The following is a 16,458-nucleotide window of genomic DNA, read 5'->3' on the forward strand; positions in this document are numbered from 1 at the left end:
AGGCCACTTACACCACACCAGGGCCTGTGGCTGCTGGCTGAGGCCACTTACACCACACCAGGGCCTGTGGATCTTGCTCAGGCCACTCACATCACACCAGGCCCTGCGCTTCTGGCCGAGGCCATCTTCACCAAACCAGGCCCTGTGCTGCTTGCTGTGGCCATGTACAACACACCAGGCCCTGTGCTGGTTCCTGAGGCCATCTTCAACAATCCAGGGCCTGTGCTGTTGGATAAATGCCAAACTGAGCCTTTGGGTTAGGGTATTATGCAAACATGCAGGTATGGTTATAGGATTGTCTTCGTAACTTCAGGTACTTGCCACCTAATCACTTGAATCCATAAATTGAGACATTGTGCTGGAGCCTGCAGCTTACGGCCATACCACCCTGAGCACGCCCGACCTCGTCTGATCTCGGAAGCTAAGCAGGGTTGGGCTTGGTTAGTACTTGGATGGGAGACTGCCTGGGAATACCTGGTGCTGTAAGCCTTTCATTTTCATGTCATTGAACCGCTTTTGATCCAGAGAAGGGGTGTATTAAAAGACCAAAAGCAGCTGCCCATTAATGAGGGCACATTAACGACACTGCTTTTGGCTCTTTTCCAATGTCTTGTGCTGCTAGCTGATGCCACCTACACCACACCAGGGCCTGAGTGACCGGCTGGGGCCACTTACACCACATCAGGGACTGTGGCTCTGGCTGAGGCCACTTACACCACACCAGAGCCTGTGGCTGCTGGCTGAAGCCACTTACACCACACCAGGGCCTTAGTTGCTATTGAGGCCACTTACACCACACCAGGGCCTGTGGCTGCTGGCTGAGGCCACCTACACCACACCAGGGCCTGTGGCTGCTGGCTGAAGCCACTTACACCACACCAGGGCCTTAGTTGCTATTGAGGCCACTTACACCACACCAGGGCCTGTGGCTGCTGGCTGAGGCCACCTACACCACACCAGGGCCTGTGGCTGCTGGCTGAGGCGACTTACACCACACCAGGGCCCTTTTGCTGCTGGCTGAGGCCACTTACACCACACCAGTGCCTGTGGCTTCTGGCTGAGGCGACTTACACCACACCAGGGCCTGTGGCTGCTGGCTGAGGCCACTTACACCACACCAGGGCCTGTGGCTCTTGCTCAGGCCACTCACATCACACCAGGCCCTGCGCTTCTGGCCGAGGCCATCTTCACCAAACCAGGCCCTGTGGCTCTTGCTCAGGCCACTTACACCACACCAGGGCCTTATTTGCTATTGAGGCCACTTACACCACATCAGGGCCTGTGGCTGCTGGCTGAGGCCACCTACACCACACCAGGGCATTAGTTGCTATTGAGGTCAATTACACCACACCAGGGTCTGTGGCTCTTGCTCAGGCCACTTACACCACACCAGGGCCTGTGGCACTGGCTGAGGCCACTTACACCCCACCAGGGCCTGTGGCTGCTGGCTGAGGCCACTTACACCACACCAGGGCCTGTGGCTGCTGGCTGAGGCCACTTACACCACACCAGGGCCTGTGGCTGCTGGCTGAGGCCACCTACACAACACCAGGGCCTGTGGCTGCTGACTGAGGCGACTTACACCACACCAGGGCCCTTTTGCTGCTGGCTGAGGCCACTTACACCACACCAGTGCCTGTGGCTTCTGGCTGAGGCGACTTACACCACACCAGGGCCTGTGGCTGCTGGCTGATGCCACCTACACCACACCAGGGCCTGAGTGACCGGCTGGGGCCACTTACACCACATCAGGGCCTGTGGCTCTGGCTGAGGCCACTTACACCACACCAGGGCCTGTGGCTGCTGGCTGAGGCCAGTTACACCACACCAGAGCCTGTGGCTGCTGGCTGAAGCCACTTACACCACACCAGCGCCTTAGTTGCTATTGAGGCCACTTACACCACACCAGGGCCTGTGGCTGCTGGCTGAGGCCACCTACACCACACCAGGGCCTGTGGCTGCTGGCTGAGGCGACTTACACCACACCAGGGCCTGTGGCTGCTGGCTGAGGCCACTTACACCACACCAGGGCCTGTGGCTGCTGGCTGAGGCCACTTACACCACACCAGGGTCTGTGGCTCTTGCTCAGGCCACTTACACCACACCAGGGCCTGTGGCTCTTGCTCAGGCCACTCATATCACGCCAGGCCCTGTGCTTCTGGCCGAGGCCATCTTCACCAAACCAGGCCCTGTGCTGCTTGCTGTGGCCATCTTCAACAATCCAGGGCCTGTGCTGTTGGATAAATGCCAAACTGAGCCTTTGGGTTAGGGTATTATGCAAACATGCAGGTATGGTTATAGGATTGTCTTCGTAACTTCAGGTACTTGCCACCTAATCACTTGAATCCATAAATTGAGACATTGTGCTGGGGCCAGCAGCTTACGGCCATACCACCCTGAGCACGCCCGACCTCGTCTGATCTCGGAAGCTAAGCAGGGCTGGGCTTGGTTAGTACTTGGATGGGAGACTGCCTGGGAATACCTGGTGCTGTAAGCCTTTGATTTTCATGTCATTGAACCGCTTTTGATCCAGAGAAGGGGTGTATTAAAAGACCAAAAGCATCTGCCCATTAATGAGGGCACATTAACGACATTGCTTTTGGCTCTTTTCCAATGTCTTGTGCTGCTAGCTGATGCAACCTACACCACACAAGGGCCTGAGTGACCGGCTGGGGCCACTTACACCACATCAGGGCCTGTGGCTCTGGCTGAGGCCACTTACACCACACCAGGGCCTGTGGCTGCTGGCTGAGGCCACTTACACCACACCAGGGCCTGTGGCTGCTGGCTGAGGCCACCTACACCACACCAGGGCATTAGTTGCTATTGAGGCCAATTACACCACACCAGGGTCTGTGGCTTTTGCTCAGGCCACTTACACCACACCAGGGCCTGTGGCACTGGCTGAGGCCACTTACACCACACCAGGGCCTGTGGCTGCTGGCTGAGGCCACTTACACCACACAAGGGCCTGTGGCTGCTGGCTGAGGCCACCTACACCACACCAGGGCCTGTGGCACTTGCTCAGGCCACTTACACCACACCAGGGCCTGTGGCTGCTGGCTGAGGCCACTTACACCACACCACACCAGGGCCTGTGGCTCTTGCTCAGGCCACTTACACCACACCAGGGCCTGTGGCACTGGCTGAGGCCACTTAGACCACACCAGGGCCTGTGGCTGCTGGCTGAGGCCACTTACAACACACCAGGGCCTGTGGCTCTGGCTGAGGCCACTTACACCACACCAGGGCCTGTGGCTGCTGGCTGAGGCCACCTACACCACACCAGGGCCTTAGTTGCTATTGAGGCCAATTACACCACACCAGGGTCTGTGGCTCTTGCTCAGGCCACTTACACCACACCAGGGCCTGTGGCACTGGCTGAGGCCACTTACACCACACTAGGGCCTGTGGCTGCTGGCTGAGGCCACTTACACCACACCAGTGCCTGTGGCTTCTGGCTGAGGCGACTTACACCACACCAGGGCCTGTGGCTGCTGGCTGAGGCCACTTACACCACACCAGGGCCTGTGGCTCTTGCTCAGGCCACTCACATCACACCAGGCCCTGCGCTTCTGGCCGAGGCCATCTTCACCAAACCAGGCCCTGTGGCTCTTGCTCAGGCCACTTACACCACACCAGGGCCTTATTTGCTATTGAGGCCACTTACACCACACCAGGGCCTGTGGCTCTGGCTTAGGCCACTTACACCACACCAGGGCCTGTGGCACTTGCTCAGGCCACTTACACCACACCAGGGTCTGTGGCTCTTGCTCAGGCCACTTACACCACACCAGGGCCTGTGGCACTGGCTGAGGCCACTTACACCACATCAGGGCCTGTGGCTCTGGCTGAGGCCACTTACACCACACCAGGGCCTGTGGCTGCTGGCTGAGGCCACCTACACCACACCAGGGCCTTAGTTGCTATTGAGGCCAATTACACCACACCAGGGTCTGTGGCTCTTGCTCAGGCCACTTACACCACACCAGGGCCTGTGGCACTGGCTGAGGCCACTTACACCACACCAGGGCCTGTGGCTGCTGGCTGAGGCCACTTACACCACACAAGGGCCTGTGGCTGCTGGCTGAGACCACTTACACCACAACAGGGCCTGTGGCTCTTGCTCAGGCCACTTACACCACACCAGGGCCTGTGGCTCTTGCTCAGGCCACTTACACCACACCAGGGCCTGTGGCTCTTGCTCAGGCCACTTACACCACACCAGGGCCTGTGGCTCTTGCTCAGGCCACTCATATCACGCCAGGCCCTGTGCTTCTGGCCGAGGCCATCTTCACCACACCAGGCCCTCTGCTGCTTGCTGTGGCCATGTACAACACACCAGGCCCTGTGCTGGTTCCTGAGGCCATCTTCACCAAACCAGGCCCTGTGGCTCTTGCTCAGGCCACTTACACCACACCAGGGCCTTATTTGCTATTGAGGCCACTTACACCACACCAGGGTCTGTGGCTCTTGCTCAGGCCACTTACACCACACCAGGGCCTGTGGCACTGGCTGAGGCCACTTACACCACACTAGGGCCTGTGGCTGCTGGCTGAGGCCACTTACACCACACCAGGGCCTTATTTGCTATTGAGGCCACTTACACCACACCAGGGCCTGTGGCTCTGGCTTAGGCCACTTACACCACACCAGGGCCTGTGGCACTTGCTCAGGCCACTTACACCACACCAGGGCCTGTGGCACTGGCTGAGGCCACTTACACCACACCAGGGCCTGTGGCTGCTGGCTGAGGCCACTTACACCACACCAGGGCCTGTGGCTGCTGGCTGAGGCCACCTACACCCCACCAGGGCCTGTGGCTGCTGGCTGAGGCGACTTACACCACACCAGGGCCCTTTTGCTGCTGGCTGAGGCCACTTACACCACACCAGTGCCTGTGGCTTCTGGCTGAGGCGACTTACACCACACCAGGGCCTGTGTCTGCTGGCTGAGGCCACTTACACCACACAAGGGCCTGTGGCTGCTGGCTGAGGCCACTTACACCACACAAGGGCCTGTGGCTGCTGGCTGAGGCCACCTACACCACACCAGGGCCTGTGGCTGCTGGCTGAGGCCACTTACAACACACCAGGGCCTGTGGCTCTTGCTCAGGCCACTCATATCACACCAGGCCCTGTGCTTCTGGCCGAGGCCATCTTCACCAAACCAGGCCCTGTGCTGCTTGCTGTGGCCATGTACAACACACCAGGCCCTGTGCTGGTTCCTGAGGCCATCTTCAACAATCCAGGGCCTGTGCTGTTGGATAAATGCCAAACTGAGCCTTTGGGTTAGGGTATTATGCAAACATGCAGGTATGGTTATAGGATTGTCTTCGTAACTTCAGGTACTTGCCACCTAATCACTTGAATCCATAAATTGAGACATTGTGCTGGCGCCAGCAGCTTACGGCCATACCACTCTGAGCACGCCCGACCTCGTCTGATCTCGGAAGCTAAGCAGGGCTGGGCTTGGTTAGTACTTGGATGGGAGACTACCTGAGAATACCTGGTGCTGTAAGCCTTTCATTTTCATGTCATTGAACCGCTTTTGATCCAGAGAAGGGGTGTATTAAAAGACCAAAAGCATCTGCCCATTAATGAGGGCACATTAACGACATTGCTTTTGGCTCTTTTCCAATGTCTTGTGCTGCTAGCTGATGCAACCTACACCACACAAGGGCCTGAGTGACCGGCTGGGGCCACTTACACCACATCAGGGCCTGTGGCTCTGGCTGAGGCCACTTACACCACACCAGGGCCTGTGGCTGCTGGCTGAGGCCACTTACACCACACCAGGGCCTGTGGCTGCTGGCTGAGGCCACCTACACCACACCAGGGCATTAGTTGCTATTGAGGCCAATTACACCACACCAGGGTCTGTGGCTCTTGCTCAGGCCACTTACACCACACCAGGGCCTGTGGCTGCTGGCTGAGGCCAGTTACACCACACCAGAGCCTGTGGCTGCTGGCTGAAGCCACTTACACCACACCAGGGCCTTAGTTGCTATTGAGGCCACTTACACCACACCAGGGCCTGTGGCTGCTGGCTGAGGCCACCTACACCACACCAGGGCCTGTGGCTGCTGGCTGAGGCGACTTACACCACACCAGGGCCCTTTTGCTGCTGGCTGAGGCCACTTACACCACACCAGTGCCTGTGGCTTCTGGCTGAGGCGACTTACACCACACCAGGGCCTGTGGCTGCTGGCTGAGGCCACTTACACCACACCAGGGCCTGTGGCTCTTGCTCAGGCCACTCACATCACACCAGGCCCTGCGCTTCTGGCCGAGGCCATCTTCACCAAACCAGGCCCTGTGGCTCTTGCTCAGGCCACTTACACCACACCAGGGCCTTATTTGCTATTGAGGCCACTTACACCACACCAGGGCCTGTGGCTCTGGCTTAGGCCACTTACACCACACCAGGGCCTGTGGCACTTGCTCAGGCCACTTACACCACACCAGGGTCTGTGGCTCTTGCTCAGGCCACTTACACCACACCAGGGCCTGTGGCACTGGCTGAGGCCACTTACACCACATCAGGGCCTGTGGCTCTGGCTGAGGGCACTTACACCACACCAGGGCCTGTGGCTGCTGGCTGAGGCCACCTACACCACACCAGGGCCTTAGTTGCTATTGAGGCCAATTACACCACACCAGGGTCTGTGGCTCTTGCTCAGGCCACTTACACCACACCAGGGCCTGTGGCACTGGCTGAGGCCACTTACACCACACCAGGGCCTGTGGCTGCTGGCTGAGGCCACTTACACCACACAAGGGCCTGTGGCTGCTGGCTGAGACCACTTACACCACACCAGGGCCTGTGGCTCTTGCTCAGGCCACTTACACCACACCAGGGCCTGTGGCTCTTGCTCAGGCCACTCATATCACGCCAGGCCCTGTGCTTCTGGCCGAGGCCATCTTCACCAAACCAGGCCCTGTGCTGCTTGCTGTGGCCATGTACAACACACCAGGCCCTGTGCTGGTTCCAGAGGCCATCTTCAACAATCCAGGGCCTGTGCTGTTGGATAAATGCCAAACTGAGCCTTTGGGTTAGGGTATTATGCAAACATGCAGGTATGGTTATAGGATTGTCTTCGTAACTTCAGGTACTTGCCACCTAATCACTTGAATCCATAAATTGAGACATTGTGCTGGAGCCAGCAGCTTATGGCCATACCACCCTGAGCACGCCTGACCTCGTCTGATCTCGGAAGCTAAGCAGGGCTGGGCTTGGTTAGTACTTGGATGGGAGATTCCCTGGGAATACCTGGTGCTGTAAGCCTCTCATTTTCATGTCATTGAACCGCTTTTGATCCAGAGAAGGGGTGTATTAAAAGACCAAAAGCAGCTGCCCATTAATGAGGGCACATTAACGACACTGCTTTTGGCTCTTTTCCAATGTCTTGTGCTGCTAGCTGATGCCACCTACACCACACCAGGGCCTGAGTGACCGGCTGGGGCCACTTACACCACATCAGGGCCTGTGGCTGCTGGCTGAGGCCACTTACACCACACCAGGGCCTGTGGCTGCTGGCTGAGGCCACCTACACCACACCAGGGCCTTAGTTGCTATTGAGGCCAATTACACCACACCAGGGTCTGTGGCTCTTGCTCAGGCCACTTACACCACACCAGGGCCTGTGGCACTGGCTGAGGCCACTTACACCACACCAGGGCCTGTGGCTGCTGGCTGAGGCCACTTACACCACACCAGGGCCTGTGGCTGCTGGCTGAGGCCACCTACACCCCACCAGGGCCTGTGGCTGCTGGCTGAGGCGACTTACACCACACCAGGGCCCTTTTGCTGCTGGCTGAGGCCACTTACACCACACCAGTGCCTGTGGCTTCTGGCTGAGGCGACTTACACCACACCAGGGCCTGTGGCTGCTGGCTGAGGCGACTTACACCACACCAGGGCCTGTGGCACTGGCTGAGGCCACTTAGACCACACCAGGCCCTGCGCTTCTGGCCGAGGCCATCTTCACCAAACCAGGCCCTGTGCTGCTAGCTGATGCCACCTACACCACACCAGGGCGTGAGTGACCGGCTGGGGCCACCTACACCACACCAGGGCGTGAGTGACCGGCTGGGGCCACTTACACCACATCAGGGCCTGTGGCTCTGGCTGAGGCCACTTACACCACACCAGGGCCTGTGGCACTGGCTGAGGCCACTTAGACCACACCAGGGCCTGTGGCTGCTGGCTGTGGCCACTTAAACCACACCAGGGCCTGTGGCTGCTGGCTGAGGCCACTTACACCACACCAGAGCCTGTGGCTGCTGGCTGAGGCCACTTACACCACACCAGGGCCTGTGGCTCTGGCTGAGACCAATTACACCACACATGGGCCTTATTTGCTATTGAGGCCACTTACACCACACCAGGGCCTGTGGCTCTGGCTTAGGCCACTTACACCACACCAGGGCCTGTGGCTCTTGCTCAGGCCACTTACACCACACCAGGGCCTGTGGCACTGGCTGAGGCCACTTACACCACACCAGGGCCTGTGGCTGCTGGCTGAGGCCACTTACACCACACCAGGGCCTGTGGCTGCTGGCTGAGGCCACTTACACCACACCAGGGCCTGTGGCTCTTGCTCAGGCCACTTACACCACACCAGGGCCTGTGGCTCTTGCTCAGGCCACTCATATCACGCCAGGCCCTGTGCTTCTGGCCGAGGCCATCTTCACCAAACCAGGCCCTGTGCTGCTTGCTGTGGCCATGTACAACACACCAGGCCCTGTGCTGGTTCCTGAGGCCATCTTCAACAATCCAGGGCCTGTGCTGTTGGATAAATGCCAAACTGAGCCTTTGGGTTAGGGTATTATGCAAACATGCAGGTATGGTTATAGGATTGTCTTCGTAACTTCAGGTACTTGCCACCTAATCACTTGAATCCATAAATTGAGACATTGTGCTGGGGCCAGCAGCTTACGGCCATACCACCCTGAGCACGCCTGACCTCGTCTGATCTCGGAAGCTAAGCAGGGCTGGGCTGGGTTAGTACTTGGATGGGAGACTGCCTGGGAATACCTGGTGCTGTAAGCCTTTCATTTTCATGTCATTGAACCGCTTTTGATCCAGAGAAGGGGTGTATTAAAAGACCAAAAGCAGCTCCCCATTAATGAGGGCACATTAACGACACTGCTTTTGGCTCTTTTCCAATGTCTTGTGCTGCTAGCTGATGCCACCTACACCACACCAGGGCCTGAGTGACCGGCTGGGGCCACTTACACCACATCAGGGCCTGTGGCTCTGGCTGAGGCCACTTACACCACACCAGGGCCTGTGGCTGCTGGCTGAGGCCAGTTACACCACACCAGAGCCTGTGGCTGCTGGCTGAAGCCACTTACACCACACCAGGGCCTTAGTTGCTATTGAGGCCACTTACACCACACCAGGGCCTGTGGCTGCTGGCTGAGGCCACCTACACCACACCAGGGCCTGTGGCTGCTGGCTGAGGCGACTTACACCACACCAGGGCCCTTTTGCTGCTGGCTGAGGCCACTTACACCACACCAGGGCCTGTGGCTGCTGGCTGAGGCGACTTACACCACACCAGGGCCCTTTTGCTGCTGGCTGAGACCACTTACACCACACCAGGGCCTGTGGCTCTTGCTCAGGCCACTCACATCACACCAGGCCCTGCGCTTCTGGCCGAGGCCATCTTCACCAAACCAGGCCCTGTGGCTCTTGCTCAGGCCACTTACACCACACCAGGGCCTTATTTGCTATTGAGGCCACTTACACCACACCAGGGCCTGTGGCTCTGGCTTAGGCCACTTACACCACACCAGGGCCTGTGGCACTTGCTCAGGCCACTTACACCACACCAGGGCCTGTGGCTGCTGGCTGAGGCCACTTACACCACACCAGGGCCTGTGGCACTGGCTGAGGCCACTTAGACCACACCAGGGCCTGTGGCTGCTGGCTGAGGCCACTTACACCACACCAGGGCCTGAGTGACCGGCTGGGGCCACTTACACCACATCAGGGCCTGTGGCTGCTGGCTGAGGCCACTTACACCACACCAGGGCCTGTGGCTGCTGGCTGAGGCCACCTACACCACACCAGGGCCTTAGTTGCTATTGAGGCCAATTACACCACACCAGGGTCTGTGGCTCTTGCTCAGGCCACTTACACCACACCAGGGCCTGTGGCACTGGCTGAGGCCACTTACACCACACCAGGGCCTGTGGCTGCTGGCTGAGGCCACCTACACCCCACCAGGTCCTGTGGCTGCTGGCTGAGGCGACTTACACCACACCAGGGCCCTTTTGCTGCTGGCTGAGGCCACTTACACCACACCAGTGCCTGTGGCTTCTGGCTGAGGCGACTTACACCACACCAGGGCCTGTGGCTGCTGGCTGAGGCGACTTACACCACACCAGGGCCTGTGGCACTGGCTGAGGCCACTTAGACCACACCAGGCCCTGCGCTTCTGGCCGAGGCCATCTTCACCAAACCAGGCCCTGTGCTGCTAGCTGATGCCACCTACACCACACCAGGGCGTGAGTGACCGGCTGGGGCCACCTACACCACACCAGGGCGTGAGTGACCGGCTGGGGCCACTTACACCACATCAGGGCCTGTGGCTCTGGCTGAGGCCACTTACACCACACCAGGGCCTGTGGCACTGGCTGAGGCCACTTAGACCACACCAGGGCCTGTGGCTGCTGGCTGTGGCCACTTAAACCACACCAGGGCCTGTGGCTCTGGCTGAGACCAATTACACCACACATGGGCCTTATTTGCTATTGAGGCCACTTACACCACACCAGGGCCTGTGGCTCTGGCTTAGGCCACTTACACCACACCAGGGCCTGTGGCTCTTGCTCAGGCCACTTACACCACACCAGGGCCTGTGGCTGCTGGCTGAGGCCACTTACACCACACCAGGGCCTGTGGCTCTTGCTCAGGCCACTTACACCACACCAGGGCCTGTGGCACTGGCTGAGGCCACTTACACCACAGCAGGGCCTGTGGCTGCTGGCTGAGGCCACTTACAACACACCAGGGCCTGTGGCTCTTGCTCAGGCCACTCATATCACACCAGGCCCTGTGCTTCTGGCCGAGGCCATCTTCACCAAACCAGGCCCTGTGCTGCTTGCTGTGGCCATGTACAACACACCAGGCCCTGTGCTGGTTCCTGAGGCCATCTTCAACAATCCAGGGCCTGTGCTGTTGGATAAATGCCAAACTGAGCCTTTGGGTTAGGGTATTATGCAAACATGCAGGTATGGTTATAGGATTGTCTTCGTAACTTCAGGTACTTGCCACCTAATCACTTGAATCCATAAATTGAGACATTGTGCTGGCGCCAGCAGCTTACGGCCATACCACTCTGAGCACGCCCGACCTCGTCTGATCTCGGAAGCTAAGCAGGGCTGGGCTTGGTTAGTCCTTGGATGGGAGACTGCCTTGGAATACCTGGTGCTGTAAGTCTTTCATTTTCATGTCATTGAACCGCTTTTGATCCAGAGAAGGGGTGTATTAAAAGACCAAAAGCAGCTGCCCATTAATGAGGGCACATTAACGACACTGCTTTTGGCTCTTTTCCAATGTCTTGTGCTGCTAGCTGATGCCACCTACACCACACCAGGGCCTAAGTGACCGGCTGGGGCCACTTACACCACATCAGGGCCTGTGGCTCTGGCTGAGGCCACTTACACCACACCAGGGCCTGTGGCTGCTGGCTGAGGCCAGTTACACCACACCAGGGCCTTAGTTGCTATTGAGGCCACTTACACCACACCAGGGCCTGTGGCTCTTGCTCAGGCCACTTACATCACACCAGGCCCTGCGCTTCTGGCCGAGGCCATCTTCACCAAACCTGGCCCTCTGCTGCTAGCTGTGGCCATGTACAACACACCAGGCCCTGTGCTGGTTCCTGAGGCCATCTTCAACAATCCAGGGCCTGTGCTGTTGGATAAATGCCAAACTAAGCCTTTGGGTTAGGGTATTATGCAAACATGCAGGTATGGTTATAGGATTGTCTTCGTAACTTCAGGTACTTGCCACCTAATCACTTGAATCCATAAATTGAGACATTGTGCTGGGGCAAGCAGCTTACGGCCATACCACCCTGAGCACGCCCGACCTCGTCTGATCTCGGAAGCTAAGCAGGGCTGGGCTTGGTTAGTACTTGGATGGGAGACTTCCTGGGAATACCTGGTGCTGTAAGCCTTTCATTTTCATGTCATTGAACCGCTTTTGATCCAGAGAAGGGGTGTATTAAAAGACCAAAAGCAGCTGCCCATTAATGAGGGCACATTAACGACATTGCTTTTGGCTCTTTTCCAATGTCTTGTGCTGCTAGCTGATGCCACCTACACCACACCAGGGCCTGAGTGACCGGCTGGGGCCACTTACACCACATCAGGGCCTGTGGCTCTGGCTGAGGCCACTTACACCACACCAGGGCCTGTGGCTGCTGGCTGAGGCCACCTACACCACACCAGGGCCTTAGTTGCTATTGAGGCCAATTACACCACACCAGGGTCTGTGGCTCTTGCTCAGGCCACTTACACCACACCAGGGCCTGTGGCACTGGCTGAGGCCACTTACACCACACCAGGGCCTGTGGCTCTGGCTGAGGCCACTTACACCACACCAGAGCCTGTGGCTGCTGGCTGAGGCCACCTACACCACACCAGGGCCTGTGGCTGCTGGATGAGGCGACTTACACCACACCAGGGCCTTAGTTGCTATTGAGGCCTTTTACACCACACCAGGGCCTGTGGCTCTGGCTGAGGCCACTTACACCACACCAGGGCCTTATTTGCTATTGAGGCCACTTACACCACACAAGGGCCTGTGGCTCTGGCTGAGGCCACTTACACCACACCAGGGCCTGTGGCTCTGGCTGAGGCCACTTACACCACACCAGAGCCTGTGGCTGCTAGCTGAGGCCACCTACACCACACCAGGGCCTGTGGCTGCTGGATGAGGCGACTTACACCACACCAGGGCCTTAGTTGCTATTGAGGCCTTTTACACCACACCAGGGCCTGTGGCTCTGGCTGAGGCCACTTACACCACACCAGGGCCTTATTTGCTATTGAGGCCACTTACACCACACCAGGGCCTGTGGCTCTGGCTTAGGCCACTTACACCACACCAGGGCCTGTGGCTCTTGCTCAGGCCAGTTACACCACACCAGGGCCTGTGGCTGCTGGCTGAGGCCACTTACACCACACCAGGGCCTGTGGCACTGGCTGAGGCCACTTAGACCACACCACACCAGGGCCTGTGGCTGCTGGCTGAGGCCACTTACACCACACCAGGGCCTGTGGCTGCTGGCTGAGGCCACTTACACCAAACCAGGGCCTGTGGCTGCTGGCTGAGGCCATCTTCACCAAACCAGGCCCTGTGCTGCTTTCTGTGGCCATGTAAAACACACCAGGCCCTGTGCTGGTTCCTGAGGCCATCTTCAACAATCCAGGGCCTGTGCTGTTGGATAAATGCTAAACTGAGCCTTTGGGTTAGGGTATTATGCAAACATGCAGGTAGGGTTATAAGATTGTCTTCGTAACTTCAGGTACTTGCCACCTAATCACTTGAATCCATAAATTGAGACATTGTGCTGGGGCCAGCAGCTTACGGCCATACCACCCTGAGCACGCCCGACCTCGTCTGTTCTCGGAAGCTAAGCAGGCCTAGTCTTGGTTAGTACTTGGATGGGAGACTGCCTGGGAATACCTGGTGCTGTAAGCCTTTCATTTTCATGTCATTGAACCGCTTTTGATCCAGAGAAGGGGTGTATTAAAAGACCAAAAGCAGCTCCCCATTAATGAGGGCACATTAACGACATTGCTTTTGGCTCTTTTCCAATGTCTTGTGCTGCTAGCTGATGCCACCTACACCACACCAGGGCCTGAGTGACCGGCTGGGGCCACTTACACCACATCAGGGCCTGTGGCTGCTGGCTGAGGCCACTTACACCACACCAGGGCCTGTGGCTGCTGGCTGAGGCCACTTACACCACACCAGGGCCTGTGGCTGCTGGCTGAGGCCACCTACACCACACCAGGGCCTTAGTTGCTATTGTTATGGTTCAAAAATATTGGAGATGGACACCAGAGGAAAAACCCACAATAACAACACTGGTCCGGTCGGGTTGAGTCAAACGATGATTTAATGATCACACACGTGGGAGATGGACACTGTATGCAGACAGTCTCAGATCTCATCTCAAAAAACACATCACCATAGTTTTATGAAATCAGGGTATTAGAACGCCCCCTCATGCGTAGTGACAGGTGTAATACAATCAATGTTGACAATTTTATTTAACACAAAGAATAACATTGTCTCCTTCCCGAGGGCAGATGCTAACTGCCCCCGTCTCCTGGAACCGTCTGTACCCTGCTAAGACACAACATGGCAGCTACAAGGACTCTTTCATTTATTAAGACCATCAGTGTGTATTGCTCTAAATCAAGTATATAATATTAAATGAATATTGCTGGATCAGCTACTTCTACTTAAAACATATTAAAACATGACTAAGCACAAAATCACCAAGAATAACATCTTATAAGTGCTGTGTAAGCGCGTGCGGCCTTCCAAGCTCAAAGCCTTTGCCCTCCATAGATCAGCCAGACTCGCGCTGGCTGTAGCTTTTAACCTTTAATTACCTTGAGCACAACTCTAGAATGAGCAACAAACTGCAATGTGTATGGAATGATCATGGTTACATCTGCAATGGAAAATCATGTTATTATTCTGGTACCTGTAAGAAAAGATCAAACTAAAGTTATCACCATCACTGTAATGCAAAGAATAATGTAAGATCAAAAACTTCAATTTATGCTTAATGCAAAGCTGGTTATATACTTCTAATGAACTAATAATGGCATATTAAAATATTAAATGATAATGAGAAAAACATCCCCTCCTTATTCTACACTATTGAGGCCAATTACACCACACCAGGGTCTGTGGCTTTTGCTCAGGCCACTTACACCACACCAGGGCCTGTGGCACTGGCTGAGGCCACTTACACCACACCAGGGCCTGTGGCTGCTGGCTGAGGCCACTTACACCACACAAGGGCCTGTGGCTGCTGGCTGAGGCCACCTACACCACACCAGGGCCTGTGGCTGCTGGCTGAGGCCACTTACACCACACCAGGGCCTGTGGCTCTTGCTCAGGCCACTTACACCACACCAGGGCCTGTGGCTCTTGCTCAGGCCACTCATATCACACCAGGCCCTGTGCTTCTGGCCGAGGCCATCTTCACCAAACCAGGCCCTGTGCTGCTTGCTGTGGCCATGTACAACACACCAGGCCCTGTGCTGGTTCCTGAGGCCATCTTCAACAATCCAGGGCCTGTGCTGTTGGATAAATGCCAAACTGAGCCTTTGGGTTAGGGTATTATGCAAACATGCAGGTATGGTTATAGGATTGTCTTCGTAACTTCAGGTACTTGCCACCTAATCACTTGAATCCATAAATTGAGACATTGTGCTGGGGCCAGCAGCTTACGGCCATACCACCCTGAGCACGCCCGACCTCGTCTGATCTCGGAAGCTAAGCAGGGCTGGGCTTGGTTAGTACTTGGATGGAAGACTGCCTGGGAATACCTTGTGCTGTAAGCCTTTCATTTTCATGTCATTGAACCGCTTTTGATCCAGAGAAGGGGTGTATTAAAAGACCAAAAGCAGCTGCCCATTAATGAGGGCACATTAACGACATTGCTTTTGGCTGTTTTCCAATGTCTTGTGCTGCTAGCTGATGCCACCTACACCACACCAGGGCCTGAGTGACCGGCTGGGGCCACTTACACCAAATCAGGGCCTGTGGCTCTGGCTGAATCCACTTACACCACACCAGGGCCTGTGGCTGCTGGCTGAGGCCACTTACACCACACCAGGGCCTGTGGCTGCTGGCTGAGGCCACCTACACCACACCAGGGCCTTAGTTGCTATTGAGGCCAATTACACCACACCAGGGTCTTTGGCTCTTGCTCAGGCCACTTACACCACACCAGGGCCTGTGGCACTGGCTGAGGCCACCTACACCACACCAGGGCCTTAGTTGCTATTGAGGCCAATTACACCACACCAGGGTCTGTGGCTCTTGCTCAGGCCACTTACACCACACCAGGGCCTGTGGCACTGGATGAGTCCACTTACACCACACCAGGGCCTGTTGCTGCTGGCTGAGGCCACTTACACCACACCAGGGCCTGTGGCTGCTGGCTGAGGCCACTTACACCACACAAGGGCCTGTGGCTGCTGGCTGAGGCCACCAACACGACACCAGGGCCTGTGGCTGCTGGATGAGGCGACTTACACCACACCAGGGCCTGTGGCTGCTGGCTGAGGCCACTTACACCACACCAGGGCCTTAGTTGCTATTGAGGCCACTTACACCACACCAGGGCCTGTGGCTCTGGCTGAGGCCACTTACAGCACACCAGGGCCTTATTTGCTATTGAGGCCACTT

At 56.9% G+C, this 16,458-nt stretch overlaps 5 non-coding genes and 4 pseudogenes across 5 annotated transcripts; all 9 read left to right on the top strand.

Moving 5' to 3' along the window:
- Positions 1-370: 370 nt before the first annotated feature.
- LOC146637646 (5S ribosomal RNA) lies at positions 371-489 on the top strand. Its single transcript, XR_014905647.1, has one exon. It is a non-coding gene; the product is annotated as a 5S ribosomal RNA (ribosomal RNA).
- A 1,889-nt stretch (positions 490-2,378) lies between these two features.
- On the top strand, positions 2,379-2,497 carry LOC146637647 (5S ribosomal RNA). Its single transcript, XR_014905999.1, has one exon. It is a non-coding gene; the product is annotated as a 5S ribosomal RNA (ribosomal RNA).
- Positions 2,498-5,404: 2,907 nt separating this feature from the next.
- Positions 5,405-5,523, top strand: LOC146637648 (5S ribosomal RNA). The gene has a single exon (XR_014905576.1). It is a non-coding gene; the product is annotated as a 5S ribosomal RNA (ribosomal RNA).
- Positions 5,524-7,168: 1,645 nt separating this feature from the next.
- LOC146637649 (5S ribosomal RNA) lies at positions 7,169-7,287 on the top strand (annotated as a pseudogene).
- A 1,648-nt stretch (positions 7,288-8,935) lies between these two features.
- On the top strand, positions 8,936-9,054 carry LOC146637650 (5S ribosomal RNA). Its single transcript, XR_014905577.1, has one exon. It is a non-coding gene; the product is annotated as a 5S ribosomal RNA (ribosomal RNA).
- Positions 9,055-11,332: 2,278 nt separating this feature from the next.
- LOC146637651 (5S ribosomal RNA) lies at positions 11,333-11,451 on the top strand (annotated as a pseudogene).
- Positions 11,452-12,073: 622 nt separating this feature from the next.
- Positions 12,074-12,192, top strand: LOC146637652 (5S ribosomal RNA). Its single transcript, XR_014905665.1, has one exon. It is a non-coding gene; the product is annotated as a 5S ribosomal RNA (ribosomal RNA).
- A 1,411-nt stretch (positions 12,193-13,603) lies between these two features.
- LOC146637653 (5S ribosomal RNA) lies at positions 13,604-13,722 on the top strand (annotated as a pseudogene).
- Positions 13,723-15,489: 1,767 nt separating this feature from the next.
- LOC146637654 (5S ribosomal RNA) lies at positions 15,490-15,608 on the top strand (annotated as a pseudogene).
- The last annotated feature ends 850 nt before the right edge of the window (positions 15,609-16,458 follow it).

The sequence above is a fragment of the Diplotaxodon limnothrissa genome, linkage group LG3, assembly GCF_057381915.1.
Source record: "Diplotaxodon limnothrissa isolate DT_005_m linkage group LG3, D_limnothrissa_male_GT1.1, whole genome shotgun sequence".
NCBI lineage: Eukaryota > Metazoa > Chordata > Actinopteri > Cichliformes > Cichlidae > Diplotaxodon > Diplotaxodon limnothrissa.